Below are 24,855 nucleotides of genomic sequence, written 5' to 3'. Positions count from 1 at the left end.
CTGCTGTCCCAAGATAGGTGACGGTGGCTTTTCCAAAGTCGCATTTGGCCAAATTTAGAGTCAGGTTAGCGCAGCCCAGGTGGTCAAAAACCTGCTCTAATACGCACATGTGCTTCTCCCAGGTGTCTGCATAAACGATTAAGTCATCAAGGTACGCATTGCAGTTTGGCAAACCAGATAATACAATGTTAACTAACCTCTGGAATGTTGCAGGCGCGTTACACATTCCAAACGCCATCACATTGTATTGACAGAAATGATCGGGAGTGACGAATGCGGAGATTTCTCTGGCACGGTCCGTTAAAGGTACCTGCCAATAACCTTTCAGCAAGTCTAACTTGCTAACGAATTTTGCGGTGCCCAGGTTATCAATACAATCCTCCATACGCGGGAGAGGGTATGAGTCTTTGACAGTAACCGCATTTACTTTGCGGAAATCTGTGATGAACCGAGGGGAGCCATCGGATTTAGCTTCTAGTAAGCACGGAGAACTCCACAGACTGGAAGTAGTGGAAGCTAGCCCATTTTGCAAGAGGTACTCTACCTCCTGTTTCATCAAGTGACGTTTAGTTTGATTGGCACGGTAAGCATGTTGTTTTATAGGGCGCGCATCTTTTACCTCTATGTCATGTTGTAAAACAGACGTGCAGGTTGGAATATCACCAAATAGACAATGGTACCGGCCGATGAGGCCTTCAAGATCATGTTGCTGTTCAGTAGTTAAATGCTGCAAATGACATGGCAGGTGTGCAAGCATTTCTGAATTTGGGAGGCGGACAGGCGGATGTAAAGAGACGCACATTTGTGGATCATCTCCGTGGAGAGTGCCCACAGGCTCTGTCACAATGATGGCAGCGGCTTTGGCTTCTGATGGGTTTGCTGCCGAGGGCCCATCAGGGCTAACCTTGTCCTCGCAGGACTGGTAGCCTTTTAACAGGTTTATGTGACAGACTCTAGTTTTGCGCCTTCTGTCCGGGGTACAGAGTACATAATCAGTGTCACTAAGACGCTCCTTAATGACATACGGACCGGAGAATTTAGCTGTGAAGACTGAGCTGGTGGTGGGCAGTAGCACCAAAACTTTATCTCCCACCTCAAACCTGCGGGATGTGGCAGCACGATCATAATAGCGCTTCATAGCTGATTGAGAATCACGGAGGGTGGCTCTAGCGAGGGCGTTGACTCGTTGCAGACGCTCCTGGAACTGGGTAACGTAGTCTAACGCATGCTTTTTGGGCAAAGACTCACATGACAGGAACTGGTCATGCAGCGACTTAAGCGGCCCACGGGGTGTGTGGCCAAAAACAAGCTGTGCAGGACTAAAGCCAATAGACTCCTGCACAGCATCACAAGCCGCAAATAGGACAAAGGGAACTCCCTCGTCCCACTGTTTCTCTGTCTCCACACAGTATTTTCTGAGCATCGACTTGATGATGCCAGCGTTCTAAAGCTCCTTGCGACTGGGGGTGATACGCCGAGGACACAATGTGATGCACACTCAAACTCTTGAGTACCTGTCTGAAGAGACTAGACTTAAAATTAGAGCCCTGGTCGGTCTGGATCACCCGCGGCAATCCAAAAGTAGAGAAAAACTTCAGTAAAACTTTTACTACGGCAGTAGCGGTTATCGACCGGAGCGGAATAGCCTCTGGGTAACGAGTGGCGGCGCACATAATAGTCAATAAATACTGATTACCACTTTTAGTTCGAGGTAGAGGGCCAACACAGTCAATAATCACCCGCTCAAAGGGCTCTGCTATCACAGGAAGGCGCGGGGGGGGCAGTCTGATTAGGTTTCCCGACAACCTGACACACATGGCACGCACGGCAGTGTTTAGAAACATCAGACTTTAGACCTGGCCAATAGAAATGACGGAGGATGGCTTGGTATGTTTTGGTTATGCCCAAATGTCCTGCCCACTTACTCTCATGAGCCACTGACAACACCTATTGGCGGCACAACTATCTGATAAACAGAGTCACAGTCAGAATCACCAGTTACGAAGGAAGACCATTTACGTAACAGCATCTCACCATCCATAACATAGGCTACTTTCTCACCCCTTGCTTTGTCATTACTCACCACCTTGGAAAAGCACCCTTTTAGGGTCGGGTCTGCTTTCTGCATCTGGCTCAAGCGCGCTCGGTTGACTGGAAATGCCGCTTCTCCAGCGGACGGCAGTTCCGGGCCAGCCGGGGGCCTTTGATTAGCAGACTCGTCCTGGGTTGGTAATACGGAGCTCTCAACCTCTTTCTCGCTTTCTGTGTCACCTGAAAAAAGTGACAGGAACAAACTGTCACGCAATGATGCTTCATAGTCATCGGGGCTAATGTCATGGGAGCGTGCGCGAGTTACAGCGCATGCAGGAAACACATTCGGGGGGGTCTGATCTGAGGTCTGGATCCCATCACAGTGAGGGCGATCCAGAACTTCTAATGTGGGAGTTACCTTACCTCCCGCAATATCGTTCCCCATCAGGAGCATGATACCGGGGATTGGCAGTTCAGTACAAACCGCTACTGGGAAGAAACCAGTAGCCAGGGAGGACTGAATATGGACGCGGTGCACTGGTCGTGGCACGTAACCCATCTCAACTCCCCTAAGGACAGAACTGTAGTGACAGGCAGAGCTATCAGAGAAAGGCAAAACTGAAGAAAGGATTACAGATTGCGAACATGCAGTATCTCTCAAAGCACATATTGGGCGTTTATCAGCTGACTCTCCAGTCAGTGACACAAAGGCATCAAACATGAATGGCTTAAAACAGTCATCAATTTTCTGGTCAGACAAGTAAGTGTTCACACCACGATCTGCTTTAATCAGTCCTACCCCTTTTGGTTGAACAGAGCGTGAGGACTGCTCTCTGCGTTTTAGTGTCAAGCAATTTGCAATGACATGGCCAACTTGGTGACAGTAATAGCACTCCCGTTCCTCTTTAAGCCCACGTGGTTTTGATGGTCTAGGAGGAGAAGGGAGATGCGAAACAGCAGAGACTTATGAGTTAACACATACTCATCTGCCAGTACAGCAGCAGCAGAAAGTGTGCTCACTTTCTGTTCATTCAAGTATACAACAATACGCTCAGATAAACAGTTCTTGAAATCCTCTAGCAGGATCAGTTCTCTCAAGGCATTGACGTCATTTACCTTACATGTTGTGCACCATTTATCGAATAGAGTTCCCTTCTCACGGGCAAACTCAACATAGGTCTGAGTAGAGGTTTTCTTGTGACCTCGAAACTTCTGTCGGTACGCTTCAGGCACAAGTTCATAGGCATGTAAGATAGCTGTCTTAACGATTTCGTAATCTAAGCTATCTTTAACGGGGAGTGCGGCCATGGCATCCTGCGCTTTACCATGCATTTTACACTGAAGCAGAAGTGTCCATACTTCACGTGGCCATTGTAAGGCAGCCGCAATCCTTTCAAATACATTGAAATAGGAGTCAACTTCATTATCCCGAAATACAGGTACCATAGCCAAATGCTTACTGATATCAAACACTACATTGGGGGAGCTGGTGGAAGGTGGTGACATACCTGAGCCTCTAGGAGCACTCCGTCCTGTATCAGAAGTCTCAAGCTCGAGCTGTCTCAGTCTCACTGCCCTCTCAGTCTCAGCTTGCAGTTCAATCTTCCTCATTTCCAACTGGAGCTGGAGCTGGGCTTGCGCCTCCCGCTCATGAGCTTCCAACTGCAGCCGAGCCAGGCGGACCTTTAACCTGGCCTCCGTATGGCCAGTACTGCTCAGTGGGGAAGGGTCGTACTTAGGCAGAGTAAACGGGGTCTTTGCTCGCTCCCCTGCCTTGTAGACTTTCCCAGAGCCTGAAGGCGTCTCAGTACTCGGGCCACCCCCTGCTTCTGCTGAGGAACTGGGGAGAGACACAGACTCCAACTGCTCTGTTACACTAATCACACCTTGTTCCTCCAATCCACCAATCACCCGTTCCCTAATTTCTTTTTTAAGCATGGACCTGATAACGGGGATGTTGAAGTGAGTCGCTATCTCCACCAAATCATCCTTTCTACATCTGTGTATTTGTTCAAGGGTAGGATGTGTTACAAATTTTTCTAAACTAAATTTTTCTGCCATCGTGCTCAGTAACCAGCAGGACTCCCCGAGGCAGACAGTCACTTACCTACTAGTCAAAAGGGAGCTCAACAAACTCTCAATCAATTAAACTTTGACAGTCCAGATTCCAGTATCCAGTTAAAATTACCAAATACACAATTTTTATTTACATCCCGGACGAGCCCCCACTTTTGTTACAACCCAGCTCGTTAGGGTAGGGCAGTAACAAGGTATTTGGGATAAATTAAGGTGGTAAGGACAACTGAATTCAGGTTTGAGTCAATTGTTTAATTAAATGAAAAAAACACAACAAAAGGAGGCTATGTAGGTAATGACAAAAAAAAACACTTAACAAAAGGAGGTCAATTAGAGCTGAGTGAAATTTAGCCAGAACTTAGATGAGTTTCATTTCAGCAAGAGAATTGAAAGACAAGTTGAAAGGCTTTGTATTTGTGAACAACTACTCAAAAAATATTTTTTTAATGATTTGGGTTTTAGCATTAAAACAAAGCGCAAAGCCTCCTCAGAGACTAACAAAAATTGCCACAGCTGACTATATTTCAAGTCATCCAGGCGGGGTATTGGGTTAAGTTTTCAACCAGCAATAATCACGTCTCAGGAGAACTTCATAGACTATGAAATTGCCTCTGCGAAAGGATACAGAATGTACCTATCAGTTAAATGTGGATCTGAAACAACAACCACAACACCCGCGGTGCAAGTGATAACCCTTACTGGACTGTTATTGCACAGATGTGGCTTATGAACTGCAAACCCCGCCTTTTTTTAAACATGATATGGTAGTCATACCCTGGACTCTATGGATGACTTATTATTAGCAAGGTCCGAATTAGAGCTGAGTGAAATTTAGCCAGAACTTAGATGAGTTTCATTTCAGCAAGAGAATTGAAAGACAAGTTGAAAGGCTTTGTATTTGTGAACAACTACTCAAAAAATATTTTTTTAATGATTTGGGTTTTTTAAAACAAAGCGCAAAGCCTCCTCAGAGACTAACAAAAATTGCCACAGCTGACTATATTTCAAGTCATCCAGGCGGGGTATTGGGTTAAGTTTTCAACCAGCAATAATCACGTCTCAGGAGAACTTCATAGACTATGAAATTGCCTCTGCGAAAGGATACAGAATGTACCTATCAGTTAAATGTGGATCTGAAACAACAACCACAACACCCGCGGTGCAAGTGATAACCCTTACTGGACTGTTATTGCACAGATGTGGCTTATGAACTGCAAACCCCGCCTTTTTTTAAACATGAATGGTAGTCATACCCTGGACTCTATGGACGACTTATTATTAGCAAGGTCCGAATTAGAGCTGAGTGAAATTTAGCCAGAACTTAGATGAGTTTCATTTCAGCAAGAGAATTGAAAGACAAGTTGAAAGGCTTTGTATTTGTGAACAACTACTCAAAAAATATTTTTTAATGATTTGGGTTTTAGCATTAAAACAAAGCGCAAAGCCTCCTCAGAGACTAACAAAAATTGCCACAGCTGACTATATTTCAAGTCATCCAGGCGGGGTATTGGGTTAAGTTTTCAACCAGCAATAATCACGTCTCAGGAGAACTTCATAGACTATGAAATTGCCTCTGCGAAAGGATACAGAATGTACCTATCAGTTAAATGTGGATCTGAAACAACAACCACAACACCCGCGGTGCAAGTGATAACCCTTACTGGACTGTTATTGCACAGATGTGGCTTATGAACTGCAAACCCCGCCTTTTTTTAAACATGATATGGTAGTCATACCCTGGACTCTATGGATGACTTATTATTAGCAAGGTCCGAATTAGAGCTGAGTGAAATTTAGCCAGAACTTAGATGAGTTTCATTTCAGCAAGAGAATTGAAAGACAAGTTGAAAGGCTTTGTATTTGTGAACAACTACTCAAAAATATTTTTTTAATGATTTGGGTTTTAGCATTAAAACAAAGCGCAAAGCCTCCTCAGAGACTAACAAAAATTGCCACAGCTGACTATATTTCAAGTCATCCAGGCGGGGTATTGGGTTAAGTTTTCAACCAGCAATAATCACGTCTCAGGAGAACTTCATAGACTATGAAATTGCCTCTGCGAAAGGATACAGAATGTACCTATCAGTTAAATGTGGATCTGAAACAACAACCACAACACCCGCGGTGCAAGTGATAACCCTTACTGGACTGTTATTGCACAGATGTGGCTTATGAACTGCAAACCCCGCCTTTTTTTAAACATGATATGGTAGTCATACCCTGGACTCTATGGGACTTATTATTAGCAAGGTCCGAATTAGAGCTGAGTGAAATTTAGCCAGAACTTAGATGAGTTTCATTTCAGCAAGAGAATTGAAAGACAAGTTGAAAGGCTTTGTATTTGTGAACAACTACTCAAAAATATTTTTTTAATGATTTGGGTTTTAGCATTAAAACAAAGCGCAAAGCCTCCTCAGAGACTAACAAAAATTGCCACAGCTGACTATATTTCAAGTCATCCAGGCGGGGTATTGGGTTAAGTTTTCAACCAGCAATAATCACGTCTCAGGAGAACTTCATAGACTATGAAATTGCCTCTGCGAAAGGATACAGAATGTACCTATCAGTTAAATGTGGATCTGAAACAACAACCACAACACCCGCGGTGCAAGTGATAACCCTTACTGGACTGTTATTGCACAGATGTGGCTTATGAACTGCAAACCCCGCCTTTTTTTAAACATGATATGGTAGTCATACCCTGGACTCTATGGACGACTTATTATTAGCAAGGTCCGAATTAGAGCTGAGTGAAATTTAGCCAGAACTTAGATGAGTTTCATTTCAGCAAGAGAATTGAAAGACAAGTTGAAAGGCTTTGTATTTGTGAACAACTACTCAAAAAATATTTTTTTAATGATTTGGGTTTTAGCATTAAAACAAAGCGCAAAGCCTCCTCAGAGACTAACAAAAATTGCCACAGCTGACTATATTTCAAGTCATCCAGGCGGGGTATTGGGTTAAGTTTTCAACCAGCAATAATCACGTCTCAGGAGAACTTCATAGACTATGAAATTGCCTCTGCGAAAGGATACAGAATGTACCTATCAGTTAAATGTGGATCTGAAACAACAACCACAACACCCGCGGTGCAAGTGATAACCCTTACTGGACTGTTATTGCACAGATGTGGCTTATGAACTGCAAACCCCGCCTTTTTTTAAACATGATATGGTAGTCATACCCTGGACTCTATGGACGACTTATTATTAGCAAGGTCCGAATTAGAGCTGAGTGAAATTTAGCCAGAACTTAGATGAGTTTCATTTCAGCAAGAGAATTGAAAGACAAGTTGAAAGGCTTTGTATTTGTGAACAACTACTCAAAAAATATTTTTTTAATGATTTGGGTTTTAGCATTAAAACAAAGCGCAAAGCCTCCTCAGAGACTAACAAAAATTGCCACAGCTGACTATATTTCAAGTCATCCAGGCGGGGTATTGGGTTAAGTTTTCAACCAGCAATAATCACGTCTCAGGAGAACTTCATAGACTATGAAATTGCCTCTGCGAAAGGATACAGAATGTACCTATCAGTTAAATGTGGATCTGAAACAACAACCACAACACCCGCGGTGCAAGTGATAACCCTTACTGGACTGTTATTGCACAGATGTGGCTTATGAACTGCAAACCCCGCCTTTTTTTAAACATGAAATGGTAGTCATACCCTGGACTCTATGGATGACTTATTATTAGCAAGGTCCGAATTAGAGCTGAGTGAAATTTAGCCAGAACTTAGATGAGTTTCATTTCAGCAAGAGAATTGAAAGACAAGTTGAAAGGCTTTGTATTTGTGAACAACTACTCAAAAAATATTTTTTTAATGATTTGGGTTTTAGCATTAAAACAAAGCGCAAAGCCTCCTCAGAGACTAACAAAAATTGCCACAGCTGACTATATTTCAAGTCATCCAGGCGGGGTATTGGGTTAAGTTTTCAACCAGCAATAATCACGTCTCAGGAGAACTTCATAGACTATGAAATTGCCTCTGCGAAAGGATACAGAATGTACCTATCAGTTAAATGTGGATCTGAAACAACAACCACAACACCCGCGGTGCAAGTGATAACCCTTACTGGACTGTTATTGCACAGATGTGGCTTATGAACTGCAAACCCCGCCTTTTTTTAAACATGAAATGGTAGTCATACCCTGGACTCTATGGATGACTTATTATTAGCAAGGTCCGAATTAGAGCTGAGTGAAATTTAGCCAGAACTTAGATGAGTTTCATTTCAGCAAGAGAATTGAAAGACAAGTTGAAAGGCTTTGTATTTGTGAACAACTACTCAAAAAATATTTTTTTAATGATTTGGGTTTTAGCATTAAAACAAAGCGCAAAGCCTCCTCAGAGACTAACAAAAATTGCCACAGCTGACTATATTTCAAGTCATCCAGGCGGGGTATTGGGTTAAGTTTTCAACCAGCAATAATCACGTCTCAGGAGAACTTCATAGACTATGAAATTGCCTCTGCGAAAGGATACAGAATGTACCTATCAGTTAAATGTGGATCTGAAACAACAACCACAACACCCGCGGTGCAAGTGATAACCCTTACTGGACTGTTATTGCACAGATGTGGCTTATGAACTGCAAACCCCGCCTTTTTTTAAACATGAAATGGTAGTCATGGCTTGACTCTATGGACGACTTATTATTAGCAAGGTCCGAATTAGAGCTGAGTGAAATTTAGCCAGAACTTAGATGAGTTTCATTTCAGCAAGAGAATTGAAAGACAAGTTGAAAGGCTTTGTATTTGTGAACAACTACTCAAAAATATTTTTTTAATGATTTGGGTTTTAGCATTAAAACAAAGCGCAAAGCCTCCTCAGAGACTAACAAAAATTGCCACAGCTGACTATATTTCAAGTCATCCAGGCGGGGTATTGGGTTAAGTTTTCAACCAGCAATAATCACGTCTCAGGAGAACTTCATAGACTATGAAATTGCCTCTGCGAAAGGATACAGAATGTACCTATCAGTTAAATGTGGATCTGAAACAACAACCACAACACCCGCGGTGCAAGTGATAACCCTTACTGGACTGTTATTGCACAGATGTGGCTTATGAACTGCAAACCCCGCCTTTTTTTAAACATGAAATGGTAGTCATACCCTGGACTCTATGGATGACTTATTATTAGCAAGGTCCGAATTAGAGCTGAGTGAAATTTAGCCAGAACTTAGATGAGTTTCATTTCAGCAAGAGAATTGAAAGACAAGTTGAAAGGCTTTGTATTTGTGAACAACTACTCAAAAAATATTTTTTTAATGATTTGGGTTTTAGCATTAAAACAAAGCGCAAAGCCTCCTCAGAGACTAACAAAAATTGCCACAGCTGACTATATTTCAAGTCATCCAGGCGGGGTATTGGGTTAAGTTTTCAACCAGCAATAATCACGTCTCAGGAGAACTTCATAGACTATGAAATTGCCTCTGCGAAAGGATACAGAATGTACCTATCAGTTAAATGTGGATCTGAAACAACAACCACAACACCCGCGGTGCAAGTGATAACCCTTACTGGACTGTTATTGCACAGATGTGGCTTATGAACTGCAAACCCCGCCTTTTTTTAAACATGAAATGGTAGTCATACCCTGGACTCTATGGATGACTTATTATTAGCAAGGTCCGAATTAGAGCTGAGTGAAATTTAGCCAGAACTTAGATGAGTTTCATTTCAGCAAGAGAATTGAAAGACAAGTTGAAAGGCTTTGTATTTGTGAACAACTACTCAAAAAATATTTTTTTAATGATTTGGGTTTTAGCATTAAAACAAAGCGCAAAGCCTCCTCAGAGACTAACAAAAATTGCCACAGCTGACTATATTTCAAGTCATCCAGGCGGGGTATTGGGTTAAGTTTTCAACCAGCAATAATCACGTCTCAGGAGAACTTCATAGACTATGAAATTGCCTCTGCGAAAGGATACAGAATGTACCTATCAGTTAAATGTGGATCTGAAACAACAACCACAACACCCGCGGTGCAAGTGATAACCCTTACTGGACTGTTATTGCACAGATGTGGCTTATGAACTGCAAACCCCGCCTTTTTTTAAACATGAAATGGTAGTCATGGCTGACTCTATGGACGACTTATTATTAGCAAGGTCCGAATTAGAGCTGAGTGAAATTTAGCCAGAACTTAGATGAGTTTCATTTCAGCAAGAGAATTGAAAGACAAGTTGAAAGGCTTTGTATTTGTGAACAACTACTCAAAAATATTTTTTTAATGATTTGGGTTTTAGCATTAAAACAAAGCGCAAAGCCTCCTCAGAGACTAACAAAAATTGCCACAGCTGACTATATTTCAAGTCATCCAGGCGGGGTATTGGGTTAAGTTTTCAACCAGCAATAATCACGTCTCAGGAGAACTTCATAGACTATGAAATTGCCTCTGCGAAAGGATACAGAATGTACCTATCAGTTAAATGTGGATCTGAAACAACAACCACAACACCCGCGGTGCAAGTGATAACCCTTACTGGACTGTTATTGCACAGATGTGGCTTATGAACTGCAAACCCCGCCTTTTTTTAAACATGAAATGGTAGTCATACCCTGGACTCTATGGATGACTTATTATTAGCAAGGTCCGAATTAGAGCTGAGTGAAATTTAGCCAGAACTTAGATGAGTTTCATTTCAGCAAGAGAATTGAAAGACAAGTTGAAAGGCTTTGTATTTGTGAACAACTACTCAAAAAATATTTTTTTAATGATTTGGGTTTTAGCATTAAAACAAAGCGCAAAGCCTCCTCAGAGACTAACAAAAATTGCCACAGCTGACTATATTTCAAGTCATCCAGGCGGGGTATTGGGTTAAGTTTTCAACCAGCAATAATCACGTCTCAGGAGAACTTCATAGACTATGAAATTGCCTCTGCGAAAGGATACAGAATGTACCTATCAGTTAAATGTGGATCTGAAACAACAACCACAACACCCGCGGTGCAAGTGATAACCCTTACTGGACTGTTATTGCACAGATGTGGCTTATGAACTGCAAACCCCGCCTTTTTTTAAACATGAAATGGTAGTCATACCCTGGACTCTATGGATGACTTATTATTAGCAAGGTCCGAATTAGAGCTGAGTGAAATTTAGCCAGAACTTAGATGAGTTTCATTTCAGCAAGAGAATTGAAAGACAAGTTGAAAGGCTTTGTATTTGTGAACAACTACTCAAAAAATATTTTTTTAATGATTTGGGTTTTAGCATTAAAACAAAGCGCAAAGCCTCCTCAGAGACTAACAAAAATTGCCACAGCTGACTATATTTCAAGTCATCCAGGCGGGGTATTGGGTTAAGTTTTCAACCAGCAATAATCACGTCTCAGGAGAACTTCATAGACTATGAAATTGCCTCTGCGAAAGGATACAGAATGTACCTATCAGTTAAATGTGGATCTGAAACAACAACCACAACACCCGCGGTGCAAGTGATAACCCTTACTGGACTGTTATTGCACAGATGTGGCTTATGAACTGCAAACCCCGCCTTTTTTTAAACATGAAATGGTAGTCATGGCCTGGACTCTATGGACGACTTATTATTAGCAAGGTCCGAATTAGAGCTGAGTGAAATTTAGCCAGAACTTAGATGAGTTTCATTTCAGCAAGAGAATTGAAAGACAAGTTGAAAGGCTTTGTATTTGTGAACAACTACTCAAAAAATATTTTTTTAATGATTTGGGTTTTAGCATTAAAACAAAGCGCAAAGCCTCCTCAGAGACTAACAAAAATTGCCACAGCTGACTATATTTCAAGTCATCCAGGCGGGGTATTGGGTTAAGTTTTCAACCAGCAATAATCACGTCTCAGGAGAACTTCATAGACTATGAAATTGCCTCTGCGAAAGGATACAGAATGTACCTATCAGTTAAATGTGGATCTGAAACAACAACCACAACACCCGCGGTGCAAGTGATAACCCTTACTGGACTGTTATTGCACAGATGTGGCTTATGAACTGCAAACCCCGCCTTTTTTTAAACATGAAATGGTAGTCATACCCTGGACTCTATGGATGACTTATTATTAGCAAGGTCCGAATTAGAGCTGAGTGAAATTTAGCCAGAACTTAGATGAGTTTCATTTCAGCAAGAGAATTGAAAGACAAGTTGAAAGGCTTTGTATTTGTGAACAACTACTCAAAAAATATTTTTTTAATGATTTGGGTTTTAGCATTAAAACAAAGCGCAAAGCCTCCTCAGAGACTAACAAAAATTGCCACAGCTGACTATATTTCAAGTCATCCAGGCGGGGTATTGGGTTAAGTTTTCAACCAGCAATAATCACGTCTCAGGAGAACTTCATAGACTATGAAATTGCCTCTGCGAAAGGATACAGAATGTACCTATCAGTTAAATGTGGATCTGAAACAACAACCACAACACCCGCGGTGCAAGTGATAACCCTTACTGGACTGTTATTGCACAGATGTGGCTTATGAACTGCAAACCCCGCCTTTTTTTAAACATGAAATGGTAGTCATACCCTGGACTCTATGGATGACTTATTATTAGCAAGGTCCGAATTAGAGCTGAGTGAAATTTAGCCAGAACTTAGATGAGTTTCATTTCAGCAAGAGAATTGAAAGACAAGTTGAAAGGCTTTGTATTTGTGAACAACTACTCAAAAAATATTTTTTTAATGATTTGGGTTTTAGCATTAAAACAAAGCGCAAAGCCTCCTCAGAGACTAACAAAAATTGCCACAGCTGACTATATTTCAAGTCATCCAGGCGGGGTATTGGGTTAAGTTTTCAACCAGCAATAATCACGTCTCAGGAGAACTTCATAGACTATGAAATTGCCTCTGCGAAAGGATACAGAATGTACCTATCAGTTAAATGTGGATCTGAAACAACAACCACAACACCCGCGGTGCAAGTGATAACCCTTACTGGACTGTTATTGCACAGATGTGGCTTATGAACTGCAAACCCCGCCTTTTTTTAAACATGAAATGGTAGTCATACCCTGGACTCTATGGATGACTTATTATTAGCAAGGTCCGAATTAGAGCTGAGTGAAATTTAGCCAGAACTTAGATGAGTTTCATTTCAGCAAGAGAATTGAAAGACAAGTTGAAAGGCTTTGTATTTGTGAACAACTACTCAAAAAATATTTTTTTAATGATTTGGGTTTTAGCATTAAAACAAAGCGCAAAGCCTCCTCAGAGACTAACAAAAATTGCCACAGCTGACTATATTTCAAGTCATCCAGGCGGGGTATTGGGTTAAGTTTTCAACCAGCAATAATCACGTCTCAGGAGAACTTCATAGACTATGAAATTGCCTCTGCGAAAGGATACAGAATGTACCTATCAGTTAAATGTGGATCTGAAACAACAACCACAACACCCGCGGTGCAAGTGATAACCCTTACTGGACTGTTATTGCACAGATGTGGCTTATGAACTGCAAACCCCGCCTTTTTTTAAACATGAAATGGTAGTCATACCCTGGACTCTATGGATGACTTATTATTAGCAAGGTCCGAATTAGAGCTGAGTGAAATTTAGCCAGAACTTAGATGAGTTTCATTTCAGCAAGAGAATTGAAAGACAAGTTGAAAGGCTTTGTATTTGTGAACAACTACTCAAAAATATTTTTTTAATGATTTGGGTTTTAGCATTAAAACAAAGCGCAAAGCCTCCTCAGAGACTAACAAAAATTGCCACAGCTGACTATATTTCAAGTCATCCAGGCGGGGTATTGGGTTAAGTTTTCAACCAGCAATAATCACGTCTCAGGAGAACTTCATAGACTATGAAATTGCCTCTGCGAAAGGATACAGAATGTACCTATCAGTTAAATGTGGATCTGAAACAACAACCACAACACCCGCGGTGCAAGTGATAACCCTTACTGGACTGTTATTGCACAGATGTGGCTTATGAACTGCAAACCCCGCCTTTTTTTAAACATGAAATGGTAGTCATGGCTTGACAGCATACCCTGGACGACTTATTATTAGCAAGGTCCGAATTAGAGCTGAGTGAAATTTAGCCAGAACTTAGATGAGTTTCATTTCAGCAAGAGAATTGAAAGACAAGTTGAAAGGCTTTGTATTTGTGAACAACTACTCAAAAAATATTTTTTTAATGATTTGGGTTTTAGCATTAAAACAAAGCGCAAAGCCTCCTCAGAGACTAACAAAAATTGCCACAGCTGACTATATTTCAAGTCATCCAGGCGGGGTATTGGGTTAAGTTTTCAACCAGCAATAATCACGTCTCAGGAGAACTTCATAGACTATGAAATTGCCTCTGCGAAAGGATACAGAATGTACCTATCAGTTAAATGTGGATCTGAAACAACAACCACAACACCCGCGGTGCAAGTGATAACCCTTACTGGACTGTTATTGCACAGATGTGGCTTATGAACTGCAAACCCCGCCTTTTTTTAAACATGAAATGGTAGTCATGGCCCAGCATACCCTGGACGACTTATTATTAGCAAGGTCCGAATTAGAGCTGAGTGAAATTTAGCCAGAACTTAGATGAGTTTCATTTCAGCAAGAGAATTGAAAGACAAGTTGAAAGGCTTTGTATTTGTGAACAACTACTCAAAAAATATTTTTTTAATGATTTGGGTTTTAGCATTAAAACAAAGCGCAAAGCCTCCTCAGAGACTAACAAAAATTGCCACAGCTGACTATATTTCAAGTCATCCAGGCGGGGTATTGGGTTAAGTTTTCAACCAGCAATAATCACGTCTCAGGAGAACTTCATAGACTATGAAATTGCCTCTGCGAAAGGATACAGAATGTACCTATCAGTTAAATGTGGATCTGAAACAACAACCACAACACCCGCGGTGCAAGTGATAACCCTTACTGGACTGTTATTGCACAGATGTGGCTTATGAACTGCAAACCCCGCCTTTTTTTAAACATGAAATGGTAGTCATACCCTGGACTCTATGGATGACTTATTATTAGCAAGGTCCGAATTAGAGCTGAGTGAAATTTAGCCAGAACTTAGATGAGTTTCATTTCAGCAAGAGAATTGAAAGACAAGTTGAAAGGCTTTGTATTTGTGAACAACTACTCAAAAAATATTTTTTTAATGATTTGGGTTTTAGCATTAAAACAAAGCGCAAAGCCTCCTCAGAGACTAACAAAAATTGCCACAGCTGACTATATTTCAAGTCATCCAGGCGGGGTATTGGGTTAAGTTTTCAACCAGCAATAATCACGTCTCAGGAGAACTTCATAGACTATGAAATTGCCTCTGCGAAAGGATACAGAATGTACCTATCAGTTAAATGTGGATCTGAAACAACAACCACAACACCCGCGGTGCAAGTGATAACCCTTACTGGACTGTTATTGCACAGATGTGGCTTATGAACTGCAAACCCCGCCTTTTTTTAAACATGAAATGGTAGTCATACCCTGGACCTGGACGACTTATTATTAGCAAGGTCCGAATTAGAGCTGAGTGAAATTTAGCCAGAACTTAGATGAGTTTCATTTCAGCAAGAGAATTGAAAGACAAGTTGAAAGGCTTTGTATTTGTGAACAACTACTCAAAAAATATTTTTTTAATGATTTGGGTTTTAGCATTAAAACAAAGCGCAAAGCCTCCTCAGAGACTAACAAAAATTGCCACAGCTGACTATATTTCAAGTCATCCAGGCGGGGTATTGGGTTAAGTTTTCAACCAGCAATAATCACGTCTCAGGAGAACTTCATAGACTATGAAATTGCCTCTGCGAAAGGATACAGAATGTACCTATCAGTTAAATGTGGATCTGAAACAACAACCACAACACCCGCGGTGCAAGTGATAACCCTTACTGGACTGTTATTGCACAGATGTGGCTTATGAACTGCAAACCCCGCCTTTTTTTAAACATGAAATGGTAGTCATACCCTGGACTCTATGGATGACTTATTATTAGCAAGGTCCGAATTAGAGCTGAGTGAAATTTAGCCAGAACTTAGATGAGTTTCATTTCAGCAAGAGAATTGAAAGACAAGTTGAAAGGCTTTGTATTTGTGAACAACTACTCAAAAAATATTTTTTTAATGATTTGGGTTTTAGCATTAAAACAAAGCGCAAAGCCTCCTCAGAGACTAACAAAAATTGCCACAGCTGACTATATTTCAAGTCATCCAGGCGGGGTATTGGGTTAAGTTTTCAACCAGCAATAATCACGTCTCAGGAGAACTTCATAGACTATGAAATTGCCTCTGCGAAAGGATACAGAATGTACCTATCAGTTAAATGTGGATCTGAAACAACAACCACAACACCCGCGGTGCAAGTGATAACCCTTACTGGACTGTTATTGCACAGATGTGGCTTATGAACTGCAAACCCCGCCTTTTTTTAAACATGAAATGGTAGTCATGGCTTGACATACCTGGACGACTTATTATTAGCAAGGTCCGAATTAGAGCTGAGTGAAATTTAGCCAGAACTTAGATGAGTTTCATTTCAGCAAGAGAATTGAAAGACAAGTTGAAAGGCTTTGTATTTGTGAACAACTACTCAAAAAATATTTTTTTAATGATTTGGGTTTTAGCATTAAAACAAAGCGCAAAGCCTCCTCAGAGACTAACAAAAATTGCCACAGCTGACTATATTTCAAGTCATCCAGGCGGGGTATTGGGTTAAGTTTTCAACCAGCAATAATCACGTCTCAGGAGAACTTCATAGACTATGAAATTGCCTCTGCGAAAGGATACAGAATGTACCTATCAGTTAAATGTGGATCTGAAACAACAACCACAACACCCGCGGTGCAAGTGATAACCCTTACTGGACTGTTATTGCACAGATGTGGCTTATGAACTGCAAACCCCGCCTTTTTTTAAACATGAAATGGTAGTCATACCCTGGACCTATGGACGACTTATTATTAGCAAGGTCCGAATTAGAGCTGAGTGAAATTTAGCCAGAACTTAGATGAGTTTCATTTCAGCAAGAGAATTGAAAGACAAGTTGAAAGGCTTTGTATTTGTGAACAACTACTCAAAAAATATTTTTTTAATGATTTGGGTTTTAGCATTAAAACAAAGCGCAAAGCCTCCTCAGAGACTAACAAAAATTGCCACAGCTGACTATATTTCAAGTCATCCAGGCGGGGTATTGGGTTAAGTTTTCAACCAGCAATAATCACGTCTCAGGAGAACTTCATAGACTATGAAATTGCCTCTGCGAAAGGATACAGAATGTACCTATCAGTTAAATGTGGATCTGAAACAACAACCACAACACCCGCGGTGCAAGTGATAACCCTTACTGGACTGTTATTGCACAGATGTGGCTTATGAACTGCAAACCCCGCCTTTTTTTAAACATGAAATGGTAGTCATGGCTTGACCAGCATACCCTGGACGACTTATTATTAGCAAGGTCCGAATTAGAGCTGAGTGAAATTTAGCCAGAACTTAGATGAGTTTCATTTCAGCAAGAGAATTGAAAGACAAGTTGAAAGGCTTTGTATTTGTGAACAACTACTCAAAAAATATTTTTTTAATGATTTGGGTTTTAGCATTAAAACAAAGCGCAAAGCCTCCTCAGAGACTAACAAAAATTGCCACAGCTGACTATATTTCAAGTCATCCAGGCGGGGTATTGGGTTAAGTTTTCAACCAGCAATAATCACGTCTCAGGAGAACTTCATAGACTATGAAATTGCCTCTGCGAAAGGATACAGAATGTACCTATCAGTTAAATGTGGATCTGAAACAACAACCACAACACCCGCGGTGCAAGTGATAACCCTTACTGGACTGTTATTGCACAGATGTGGCTTATGAACTGCAAACCCCGCCTTTTTTTAAACATGAAATGGTAGTCATGGCTTGACCAGCATACCTGGACGACTTATTATTAGCAAGGTCCGAATTAGAGCTGAGTGAAATTTAGCCAGAACTTAGATGAGTTTCATTTCAGCAAGAGAATTGAAAGACAAGTTGAAAGGCTTTGTATTTGTGAACAACTACTCAAAAAATATTTTTTTAATGATTTGGGTTTTAGCATTAAAACAAAGCGCAAAGCCTCCTCAGAGACTAACAAAAATTGCCACAGCTGACTATATTTCAAGTCATCCAGGCGGGGTATTGGGTTAAGTTTTCAACCAGCAATAATCACGTCTCAGGAGAACTTCATAGACTATGAAATTGCCTCTGCGAAAGGATACAGAATGTACCTATCAGTTAAATGTGGATCTGAAACAACAACCACAACACCCGCGGTGCAAGTGATAACCCTTACTGGACTGTTATTGCACAGATGTGGCTTATGAACTGCAAACCCCGCCTTTTTTTAAACATGAAATGGTAGTCATGGCTTGACAGCATACCCTGGACGACTTATTATTAGCAAGGTCCGAATTAGAGCTGAGTGAAATTTAGCCAGAACTTAGATGAGTTTCATTTCAGCAAGAGAATTGAAAGACAAGTTGAAAGGCTTTGTATTTGTGAACAACTACTCAAAAAATATTTTTTTAATGATTTGGGTTTTAGCATTAAAACAAAGCGCAAAGCCTCCTCAGAGACTAACAAAAATTGCCACAGCTGACTATATTTCAAGTCATCCAGGCGGGGTATTGGGTTAAGTTTTCAACCAGCAATAATCACGTCTCAGGAGAACTTCATAGACTATGAAATTGCCTCTGCGAAAGGATACAGAATGTACCTATCAGTTAAATGTGGATCTGAAACAACAACCACAACACCCGCGGTGCAAGTGATAACCCTTACTGGACTGTTATTGCACAGATGTGGCTTATGAACTGCAAACCCCGCCTTTTTTTAAACATGAAATGGTAGTCATACCCTGGACTCTATGGATGACTTATTATTAGCAAGGTCCGAATTAGAGCTGAGTGAAATTTAGCCAGAACTTAGATGAGTTTCATTTCAGCAAGAGAATTGAAAGACAAGTTGAAAGGCTTTGTATTTGTGAACAACTACTCAAAAAATATTTTTTTAATGATTTGGGTTTTAGCATTAAAACAAAGCGCAAAGCCTCCTCAGAGACTAACAAAAATTGCCACAGCTGACTATATTTCAAGTCATCCAGGCGGGGTATTGGGTTAAGTTTTCAACCAGCAATAATCACGTCTCAGGAGAACTTCATAGACTATGAAATTGCCTCTGCGAAAGGATACAGAATGTACCTATCAGTTAAATGTGGATCTGAAACAACAACCACAACACCCGCGGTGCAAGTGATAACCCTTACTGGACTGTTATTGCACAGATGTGGCTTATGAACTGCAAACCCCGCCTTTTTTTAAACATGAAATGGTAGTCATGGCTTGACCAGCATACCCTGGACGACTTATTATTAGCAAGGTCCGAATTAGAGCTGAGTGAAATTTAGCCAGAACTTAGATGAGTTTCATTTCAGCAAGAGAATTGAAAGACAAGTTGAAAGGCTTTGTATTTGTGAACAACTACTCAAAAAATATTTTTTTAATGATTTGGGTTTTAGCATTAAAACAAAGCGCAAAGCCTCCTCAGAGACTAACAAAAATTGCCACAGCTGACTATATTTCAAGTCATCCAGGCGGGGTATTGGGTTAAGTTTTCAACCAGCAATAATCACGTCTCAGGAGAACTTCATAGACTATGAAATTGCCTCTGCGAAAGGATACAGAATGTACCTATCAGTTAAATGTGGATCTGAAACAACAACCACAACACCCGCGGTGCAAGTGATAACCCTTACTGGACTGTTATTGCACAGATGTGGCTTATGAACTGCAAACCCCGCCTTTTTTTAAACATGAAATGGTAGTCATACCCTGGACTCTATGGATGACTTATTATTAGCAAGGTCCGAATTAGAGCTGAGTGAAATTTAGCCAGAACTTAGATGAGTTTCATTTCAGCAAGAGAATTGAAAGACAAGTTGAAAGGCTTTGTATTTGTGAACAACTACTCAAAAAATATTTTTTTAATGATTTGGGTTTTAGCATTAAAACAAAGCGCAAAGCCTCCTCAGAGACTAACAAAAATTGCCACAGCTGACTATATTTCAAGTCATCCAGGCGGGGTATTGGGTTAAGTTTTCAACCAGCAATAATCACGTCTCAGGAGAACTTCATAGACTATGAAATTGCCTCTGCGAAAGGATACAGAATGTACCTATCAGTTAAATGTGGATCTGAAACAACAACCACAACACCCGCGGTGCAAGTGATAACCCTTACTGGACTGTTATTGCACAGATGTGGCTTATGAACTGCAAACCCCGCCTTTTTTTAAACATGAAATGGTAGTCATGGCTTGACAGCATACCCTGGACGACTTATTATTAGCAAGGTCCGAATTAGAGCTGAGTGAAATTTAGCCAGAACTTAGATGAGTTTCATTTCAGCAAGAGAATTGAAAGACAAGTTGAAAGGCTTTGTATTTGTGAACAACTACTCAAAAAATATTTTTTTAATGATTTGGGTTTTAGCATTAAAACAAAGCGCAAAGCCTCCTCAGAGACTAACAAAAATTGCCACAGCTGACTATATTTCAAGTCATCCAGGCGGGGTATTGGGTTAAGTTTTCAACCAGCAATAATCACGTCTCAGGAGAACTTCATAGACTATGAAATTGCCTCTGCGAAAGGATACAGAATGTACCTATCAGTTAAATGTGGATCTGAAACAACAACCACAACACCCGCGGTGCAAGTGATAACCCTTACTGGACTGTTATTGCACAGATGTGGCTTATGAACTGCAAACCCCGCCTTTTTTTAAACATGAAATGGTAGTCATGGCTTGACAGCTATGGACGACTTATTATTAGCAAGGTCCGAATTAGAGCTGAGTGAAATTTAGCCAGAACTTAGATGAGTTTCATTTCAGCAAGAGAATTGAAAGACAAGTTGAAAGGCTTTGTATTTGTGAACAACTACTCAAAAAATATTTTTTTAATGATTTGGGTTTTAGCATTAAAACAAAGCGCAAAGCCTCCTCAGAGACTAACAAAAATTGCCACAGCTGACTATATTTCAAGTCATCCAGGCGGGGTATTGGGTTAAGTTTTCAACCAGCAATAATCACGTCTCAGGAGAACTTCATAGACTATGAAATTGCCTCTGCGAAAGGATACAGAATGTACCTATCAGTTAAATGTGGATCTGAAACAACAACCACAACACCCGCGGTGCAAGTGATAACCCTTACTGGACTGTTATTGCACAGATGTGGCTTATGAACTGCAAACCCCGCCTTTTTTTAAACATGAAATGGTAGTCATGGCTTGACCAGCATACCCTGGACGACTTATTATTAGCAAGGTCCGAATTAGAGCTGAGTGAAATTTAGCCAGAACTTAGATGAGTTTCATTTCAGCAAGAGAATTGAAAGACAAGTTGAAAGGCTTTGTATTTGTGAACAACTACTCAAAAAATATTTTTTTAATGATTTGGGTTTTAGCATTAAAACAAAGCGCAAAGCCTCCTCAGAGACTAACAAAAATTGCCACAGCTGACTATATTTCAAGTCATCCAGGCGGGGTATTGGGTTAAGTTTTCAACCAGCAATAATCACGTCTCAGGAGAACTTCATAGACTATGAAATTGCCTCTGCGAAAGGATACAGAATGTACCTATCAGTTAAATGTGGATCTGAAACAACAACCACAACACCCGCGGTGCAAGTGATAACCCTTACTGGACTGTTATTGCACAGATGTGGCTTATGAACTGCAAACCCCGCCTTTTTTTAAACATGAAATGGTAGTCATGGCTTGACAGCTATGGACGACTTATTATTAGCAAGGTCCGAATTAGAGCTGAGTGAAATTTAGCCAGAACTTAGATGAGTTTCATTTCAGCAAGAGAATTGAAAGACAAGTTGAAAGGCTTTGTATTTGTGAACAACTACTCAAAAAATATTTTTTTAATGATTTGGGTTTTAGCATTAAAACAAAGCGCAAAGCCTCCTCAGAGACTAACAAAAATTGCCACAGCTGACTATATTTCAAGTCATCCAGGCGGGGTATTGGGTTAAGTTTTCAACCAGCAATAATCACGTCTCAGGAGAACTTCATAGACTATGAAATTGCCTCTGCGAAAGGATACAGAATGTACCTATCAGTTAAATGTGGATCTGAAACAACAACCACAACACCCGCGGTGCAAGTGATAACCCTTACTGGACTGTTATTGCACAGATGTGGCTTATGAACTGCAAACCCCGCCTTTTTTTAAACATGAAATGGTAGTCATGGCTTGACCAGCATACCCTGGACGACTTATTATTAGCAAGGTCCGAATTAGAGCTGAGTGAAATTTAGCCAGAACTTAGATGAGTTTCATTTCAGCAAGAGAATTGAAAGACAAGTTGAAAGGCTTTGTATTTGTGAACAACTACTCAAAAATATTTTTTTAATGATTTGGGTTTTAGCATTAAAACAAAGCGCAAAGCCTCCTCAGAGACTAACAAAAATTGCCACAGCTGACTATATTTCAAGTCATCCAGGCGGGGTATTGGGTTAAGTTTTCAACCAGCAATAATCACGTCTCAGGAGAACTTCATAGACTATGAAATTGCCTCTGCGAAAGGATACAGAATGTACCTATCAGTTAAATGTGGATCTGAAACAACAACCACAACACCCGCGGTGCAAGTGATAACCCTTACTGGACTGTTATTGCACAGATGTGGCTTATGAACTGCAAACCCCGCCTTTTTTTAAACATGAAATGGTAGTCATACCCTGGACTCTATGGATGACTTATTATTAGCAAGGTCCGAATTAGAGCTGAGTGAAATTTAGCCAGAACTTAGATGAGTTTCATTTCAGCAAGAGAATTGAAAGACAAGTTGAAAGGCTTTGTATTTGTGAACAACTACTCAAAAATATTTTTTTAATGATTTGGGTTTTAGCATTAAAACAAAGCGCAAAGCCTCCTCAGAGACTAACAAAAATTGCCACAGCTGACTATATTTCAAGTCATCCAGGCGGGGTATTGGGTTAAGTTTTCAACCAGCAATAATCACGTCTCAGGAGAACTTCATAGACTATGAAATTGCCTCTGCGAAAGGATACAGAATGTACCTATCAGTTAAATGTGGATCTGAAACAACAACCACAACACCCGCGGTGCAAGTGATAACCCTTACTGGACTGTTATTGCACAGATGTGGCTTATGAACTGCAAACCCCGCCTTTTTTTAAACATGAAATGGTAGTCATGGCTTGACCAGCATACCCTGGACGACTTATTATTAGCAAGGTCCGAATTAGAGCTGAGTGAAATTTAGCCAGAACTTAGATGAGTTTCATTTCAGCAAGAGAATTGAAAGACAAGTTGAAAGGCTTTGTATTTGTGAACAACTACTCAAAAAATATTTTTTTAATGATTTGGGTTTTAGCATTAAAACAAAGCGCAAAGCCTCCTCAGAGACTAACAAAAATTGCCACAGCTGACTATATTTCAAGTCATCCAGGCGGGGTATTGGGTTAAGTTTTCAACCAGCAATAATCACGTCTCAGGAGAACTTCATAGACTATGAAATTGCCTCTGCGAAAGGATACAGAATGTACCTATCAGTTAAATGTGGATCTGAAACAACAACCACAACACCCGCGGTGCAAGTGATAACCCTTACTGGACTGTTATTGCACAGATGTGGCTTATGAACTGCAAACCCCGCCTTTTTTTAAACATGAAATGGTAGTCATGGCTTGACCAGCATACCCTGGACGACTTATTATTAGCAAGGTCCGAATTAGAGCTGAGTGAAATTTAGCCAGAACTTAGATGAGTTTCATTTCAGCAAGAGAATTGAAAGACAAGTTGAAAGGCTTTGTATTTGTGAACAACTACTCAAAAAATATTTTTTTAATGATTTGGGTTTTAGCATTAAAACAAAGCGCAAAGCCTCCTCAGAGACTAACAAAAATTGCCACAGCTGACTATATTTCAAGTCATCCAGGCGGGGTATTGGGTTAAGTTTTCAACCAGCAATAATCACGTCTCAGGAGAACTTCATAGACTATGAAATTGCCTCTGCGAAAGGATACAGAATGTACCTATCAGTTAAATGTGGATCTGAAACAACAACCACAACACCCGCGGTGCAAGTGATAACCCTTACTGGACTGTTATTGCACAGATGTGGCTTATGAACTGCAAACCCCGCCTTTTTTTAAACATGAAATGGTAGTCATACCCTGGACTCTATGGATGACTTATTATTAGCAAGGTCCGAATTAGAGCTGAGTGAAATTTAGCCAGAACTTAGATGAGTTTCATTTCAGCAAGAGAATTGAAAGACAAGTTGAAAGGCTTTGTATTTGTGAACAACTACTCAAAAATATTTTTTTAATGATTTGGGTTTTAGCATTAAAACAAAGCGCAAAGCCTCCTCAGAGACTAACAAAAATTGCCACAGCTGACTATATTTCAAGTCATCCAGGCGGGGTATTGGGTTAAGTTTTCAACCAGCAATAATCACGTCTCAGGAGAACTTCATAGACTATGAAATTGCCTCTGCGAAAGGATACAGAATGTACCTATCAGTTAAATGTGGATCTGAAACAACAACCACAACACCCGCGGTGCAAGTGATAACCCTTACTGGACTGTTATTGCACAGATGTGGCTTATGAACTGCAAACCCCGCCTTTTTTTAAACATGAAATGGTAGTCATGGCTTGACCAGCATACCCTGGACGACTTATTATTAGCAAGGTCCGAATTAGAGCTGAGTGAAATTTAGCCAGAACTTAGATGAGTTTCATTTCAGCAAGAGAATTGAA

At 40.5% G+C, this 24,855-nt stretch overlaps 42 non-coding genes across 42 annotated transcripts; all 42 read right to left on the bottom strand.

The window, feature by feature from the left end:
* Positions 1-4,589: 4,589 nt before the first annotated feature.
* Positions 4,590-4,730, bottom strand: LOC119911066. The gene has a single exon (XR_005445769.1). It is a non-coding gene; the product is annotated as a U4 spliceosomal RNA (small nuclear RNA).
* A 339-nt stretch (positions 4,731-5,069) lies between these two features.
* LOC119911065 lies at positions 5,070-5,210 on the bottom strand. Its single transcript, XR_005445768.1, has one exon. It is a non-coding gene; the product is annotated as a U4 spliceosomal RNA (small nuclear RNA).
* Positions 5,211-5,551: 341 nt separating this feature from the next.
* On the bottom strand, positions 5,552-5,692 carry LOC119911064. The gene has a single exon (XR_005445767.1). It is a non-coding gene; the product is annotated as a U4 spliceosomal RNA (small nuclear RNA).
* A 342-nt stretch (positions 5,693-6,034) lies between these two features.
* Positions 6,035-6,175, bottom strand: LOC119911063. Its single transcript, XR_005445766.1, has one exon. It is a non-coding gene; the product is annotated as a U4 spliceosomal RNA (small nuclear RNA).
* Positions 6,176-6,515: 340 nt separating this feature from the next.
* On the bottom strand, positions 6,516-6,656 carry LOC119911062. Its single transcript, XR_005445765.1, has one exon. It is a non-coding gene; the product is annotated as a U4 spliceosomal RNA (small nuclear RNA).
* A 343-nt stretch (positions 6,657-6,999) lies between these two features.
* Positions 7,000-7,140, bottom strand: LOC119911061. Its single transcript, XR_005445763.1, has one exon. It is a non-coding gene; the product is annotated as a U4 spliceosomal RNA (small nuclear RNA).
* Positions 7,141-7,483: 343 nt separating this feature from the next.
* On the bottom strand, positions 7,484-7,624 carry LOC119911060. Its single transcript, XR_005445762.1, has one exon. It is a non-coding gene; the product is annotated as a U4 spliceosomal RNA (small nuclear RNA).
* A 343-nt stretch (positions 7,625-7,967) lies between these two features.
* Positions 7,968-8,108, bottom strand: LOC119911059. Its single transcript, XR_005445761.1, has one exon. It is a non-coding gene; the product is annotated as a U4 spliceosomal RNA (small nuclear RNA).
* Positions 8,109-8,451: 343 nt separating this feature from the next.
* Positions 8,452-8,592, bottom strand: LOC119911058. The gene has a single exon (XR_005445760.1). It is a non-coding gene; the product is annotated as a U4 spliceosomal RNA (small nuclear RNA).
* A 341-nt stretch (positions 8,593-8,933) lies between these two features.
* LOC119911057 lies at positions 8,934-9,074 on the bottom strand. Its single transcript, XR_005445759.1, has one exon. It is a non-coding gene; the product is annotated as a U4 spliceosomal RNA (small nuclear RNA).
* A 343-nt stretch (positions 9,075-9,417) lies between these two features.
* On the bottom strand, positions 9,418-9,558 carry LOC119911055. The gene has a single exon (XR_005445758.1). It is a non-coding gene; the product is annotated as a U4 spliceosomal RNA (small nuclear RNA).
* Positions 9,559-9,901: 343 nt separating this feature from the next.
* On the bottom strand, positions 9,902-10,042 carry LOC119911054. Its single transcript, XR_005445757.1, has one exon. It is a non-coding gene; the product is annotated as a U4 spliceosomal RNA (small nuclear RNA).
* A 340-nt stretch (positions 10,043-10,382) lies between these two features.
* On the bottom strand, positions 10,383-10,523 carry LOC119911053. The gene has a single exon (XR_005445756.1). It is a non-coding gene; the product is annotated as a U4 spliceosomal RNA (small nuclear RNA).
* A 343-nt stretch (positions 10,524-10,866) lies between these two features.
* Positions 10,867-11,007, bottom strand: LOC119911052. Its single transcript, XR_005445755.1, has one exon. It is a non-coding gene; the product is annotated as a U4 spliceosomal RNA (small nuclear RNA).
* A 343-nt stretch (positions 11,008-11,350) lies between these two features.
* LOC119911051 lies at positions 11,351-11,491 on the bottom strand. Its single transcript, XR_005445754.1, has one exon. It is a non-coding gene; the product is annotated as a U4 spliceosomal RNA (small nuclear RNA).
* A 343-nt stretch (positions 11,492-11,834) lies between these two features.
* On the bottom strand, positions 11,835-11,975 carry LOC119911050. Its single transcript, XR_005445753.1, has one exon. It is a non-coding gene; the product is annotated as a U4 spliceosomal RNA (small nuclear RNA).
* A 343-nt stretch (positions 11,976-12,318) lies between these two features.
* Positions 12,319-12,459, bottom strand: LOC119911049. The gene has a single exon (XR_005445752.1). It is a non-coding gene; the product is annotated as a U4 spliceosomal RNA (small nuclear RNA).
* Positions 12,460-12,802: 343 nt separating this feature from the next.
* On the bottom strand, positions 12,803-12,943 carry LOC119911048. Its single transcript, XR_005445751.1, has one exon. It is a non-coding gene; the product is annotated as a U4 spliceosomal RNA (small nuclear RNA).
* Positions 12,944-13,286: 343 nt separating this feature from the next.
* LOC119911047 lies at positions 13,287-13,427 on the bottom strand. Its single transcript, XR_005445750.1, has one exon. It is a non-coding gene; the product is annotated as a U4 spliceosomal RNA (small nuclear RNA).
* A 342-nt stretch (positions 13,428-13,769) lies between these two features.
* On the bottom strand, positions 13,770-13,910 carry LOC119911046. The gene has a single exon (XR_005445749.1). It is a non-coding gene; the product is annotated as a U4 spliceosomal RNA (small nuclear RNA).
* A 347-nt stretch (positions 13,911-14,257) lies between these two features.
* LOC119911045 lies at positions 14,258-14,398 on the bottom strand. The gene has a single exon (XR_005445748.1). It is a non-coding gene; the product is annotated as a U4 spliceosomal RNA (small nuclear RNA).
* Positions 14,399-14,742: 344 nt separating this feature from the next.
* LOC119911044 lies at positions 14,743-14,883 on the bottom strand. The gene has a single exon (XR_005445747.1). It is a non-coding gene; the product is annotated as a U4 spliceosomal RNA (small nuclear RNA).
* A 343-nt stretch (positions 14,884-15,226) lies between these two features.
* LOC119911043 lies at positions 15,227-15,367 on the bottom strand. Its single transcript, XR_005445746.1, has one exon. It is a non-coding gene; the product is annotated as a U4 spliceosomal RNA (small nuclear RNA).
* A 340-nt stretch (positions 15,368-15,707) lies between these two features.
* LOC119911042 lies at positions 15,708-15,848 on the bottom strand. Its single transcript, XR_005445745.1, has one exon. It is a non-coding gene; the product is annotated as a U4 spliceosomal RNA (small nuclear RNA).
* A 343-nt stretch (positions 15,849-16,191) lies between these two features.
* Positions 16,192-16,332, bottom strand: LOC119911041. Its single transcript, XR_005445744.1, has one exon. It is a non-coding gene; the product is annotated as a U4 spliceosomal RNA (small nuclear RNA).
* Positions 16,333-16,675: 343 nt separating this feature from the next.
* On the bottom strand, positions 16,676-16,816 carry LOC119911040. Its single transcript, XR_005445743.1, has one exon. It is a non-coding gene; the product is annotated as a U4 spliceosomal RNA (small nuclear RNA).
* A 342-nt stretch (positions 16,817-17,158) lies between these two features.
* Positions 17,159-17,299, bottom strand: LOC119911039. Its single transcript, XR_005445742.1, has one exon. It is a non-coding gene; the product is annotated as a U4 spliceosomal RNA (small nuclear RNA).
* Positions 17,300-17,647: 348 nt separating this feature from the next.
* On the bottom strand, positions 17,648-17,788 carry LOC119911128. Its single transcript, XR_005445819.1, has one exon. It is a non-coding gene; the product is annotated as a U4 spliceosomal RNA (small nuclear RNA).
* A 347-nt stretch (positions 17,789-18,135) lies between these two features.
* LOC119911127 lies at positions 18,136-18,276 on the bottom strand. Its single transcript, XR_005445818.1, has one exon. It is a non-coding gene; the product is annotated as a U4 spliceosomal RNA (small nuclear RNA).
* Positions 18,277-18,623: 347 nt separating this feature from the next.
* LOC119911126 lies at positions 18,624-18,764 on the bottom strand. The gene has a single exon (XR_005445817.1). It is a non-coding gene; the product is annotated as a U4 spliceosomal RNA (small nuclear RNA).
* A 343-nt stretch (positions 18,765-19,107) lies between these two features.
* On the bottom strand, positions 19,108-19,248 carry LOC119911124. Its single transcript, XR_005445816.1, has one exon. It is a non-coding gene; the product is annotated as a U4 spliceosomal RNA (small nuclear RNA).
* Positions 19,249-19,596: 348 nt separating this feature from the next.
* Positions 19,597-19,737, bottom strand: LOC119911123. Its single transcript, XR_005445815.1, has one exon. It is a non-coding gene; the product is annotated as a U4 spliceosomal RNA (small nuclear RNA).
* Positions 19,738-20,080: 343 nt separating this feature from the next.
* LOC119911122 lies at positions 20,081-20,221 on the bottom strand. Its single transcript, XR_005445814.1, has one exon. It is a non-coding gene; the product is annotated as a U4 spliceosomal RNA (small nuclear RNA).
* Positions 20,222-20,568: 347 nt separating this feature from the next.
* On the bottom strand, positions 20,569-20,709 carry LOC119911121. The gene has a single exon (XR_005445813.1). It is a non-coding gene; the product is annotated as a U4 spliceosomal RNA (small nuclear RNA).
* Positions 20,710-21,052: 343 nt separating this feature from the next.
* On the bottom strand, positions 21,053-21,193 carry LOC119911120. Its single transcript, XR_005445812.1, has one exon. It is a non-coding gene; the product is annotated as a U4 spliceosomal RNA (small nuclear RNA).
* A 348-nt stretch (positions 21,194-21,541) lies between these two features.
* LOC119911119 lies at positions 21,542-21,682 on the bottom strand. The gene has a single exon (XR_005445811.1). It is a non-coding gene; the product is annotated as a U4 spliceosomal RNA (small nuclear RNA).
* A 343-nt stretch (positions 21,683-22,025) lies between these two features.
* On the bottom strand, positions 22,026-22,166 carry LOC119911118. The gene has a single exon (XR_005445810.1). It is a non-coding gene; the product is annotated as a U4 spliceosomal RNA (small nuclear RNA).
* Positions 22,167-22,513: 347 nt separating this feature from the next.
* On the bottom strand, positions 22,514-22,654 carry LOC119911117. The gene has a single exon (XR_005445809.1). It is a non-coding gene; the product is annotated as a U4 spliceosomal RNA (small nuclear RNA).
* A 342-nt stretch (positions 22,655-22,996) lies between these two features.
* On the bottom strand, positions 22,997-23,137 carry LOC119911116. Its single transcript, XR_005445808.1, has one exon. It is a non-coding gene; the product is annotated as a U4 spliceosomal RNA (small nuclear RNA).
* A 348-nt stretch (positions 23,138-23,485) lies between these two features.
* LOC119911115 lies at positions 23,486-23,626 on the bottom strand. Its single transcript, XR_005445807.1, has one exon. It is a non-coding gene; the product is annotated as a U4 spliceosomal RNA (small nuclear RNA).
* A 348-nt stretch (positions 23,627-23,974) lies between these two features.
* LOC119911114 lies at positions 23,975-24,115 on the bottom strand. Its single transcript, XR_005445806.1, has one exon. It is a non-coding gene; the product is annotated as a U4 spliceosomal RNA (small nuclear RNA).
* A 342-nt stretch (positions 24,116-24,457) lies between these two features.
* Positions 24,458-24,598, bottom strand: LOC119911113. Its single transcript, XR_005445805.1, has one exon. It is a non-coding gene; the product is annotated as a U4 spliceosomal RNA (small nuclear RNA).
* Between the last annotated feature and the right edge of the window lie 257 nt (positions 24,599-24,855).

This window comes from Micropterus salmoides, unplaced genomic scaffold (assembly GCF_014851395.1).
Source record: "Micropterus salmoides isolate LMB-PRFRI ecotype aquatic unplaced genomic scaffold, ASM1485139v1 Ms_hic_scaffold_19, whole genome shotgun sequence".
Taxonomy (NCBI): Eukaryota; Metazoa; Chordata; class Actinopteri; order Centrarchiformes; family Centrarchidae; genus Micropterus; species Micropterus salmoides.
This window is presented reverse-complemented; position numbering and strand designations above follow the sequence as displayed.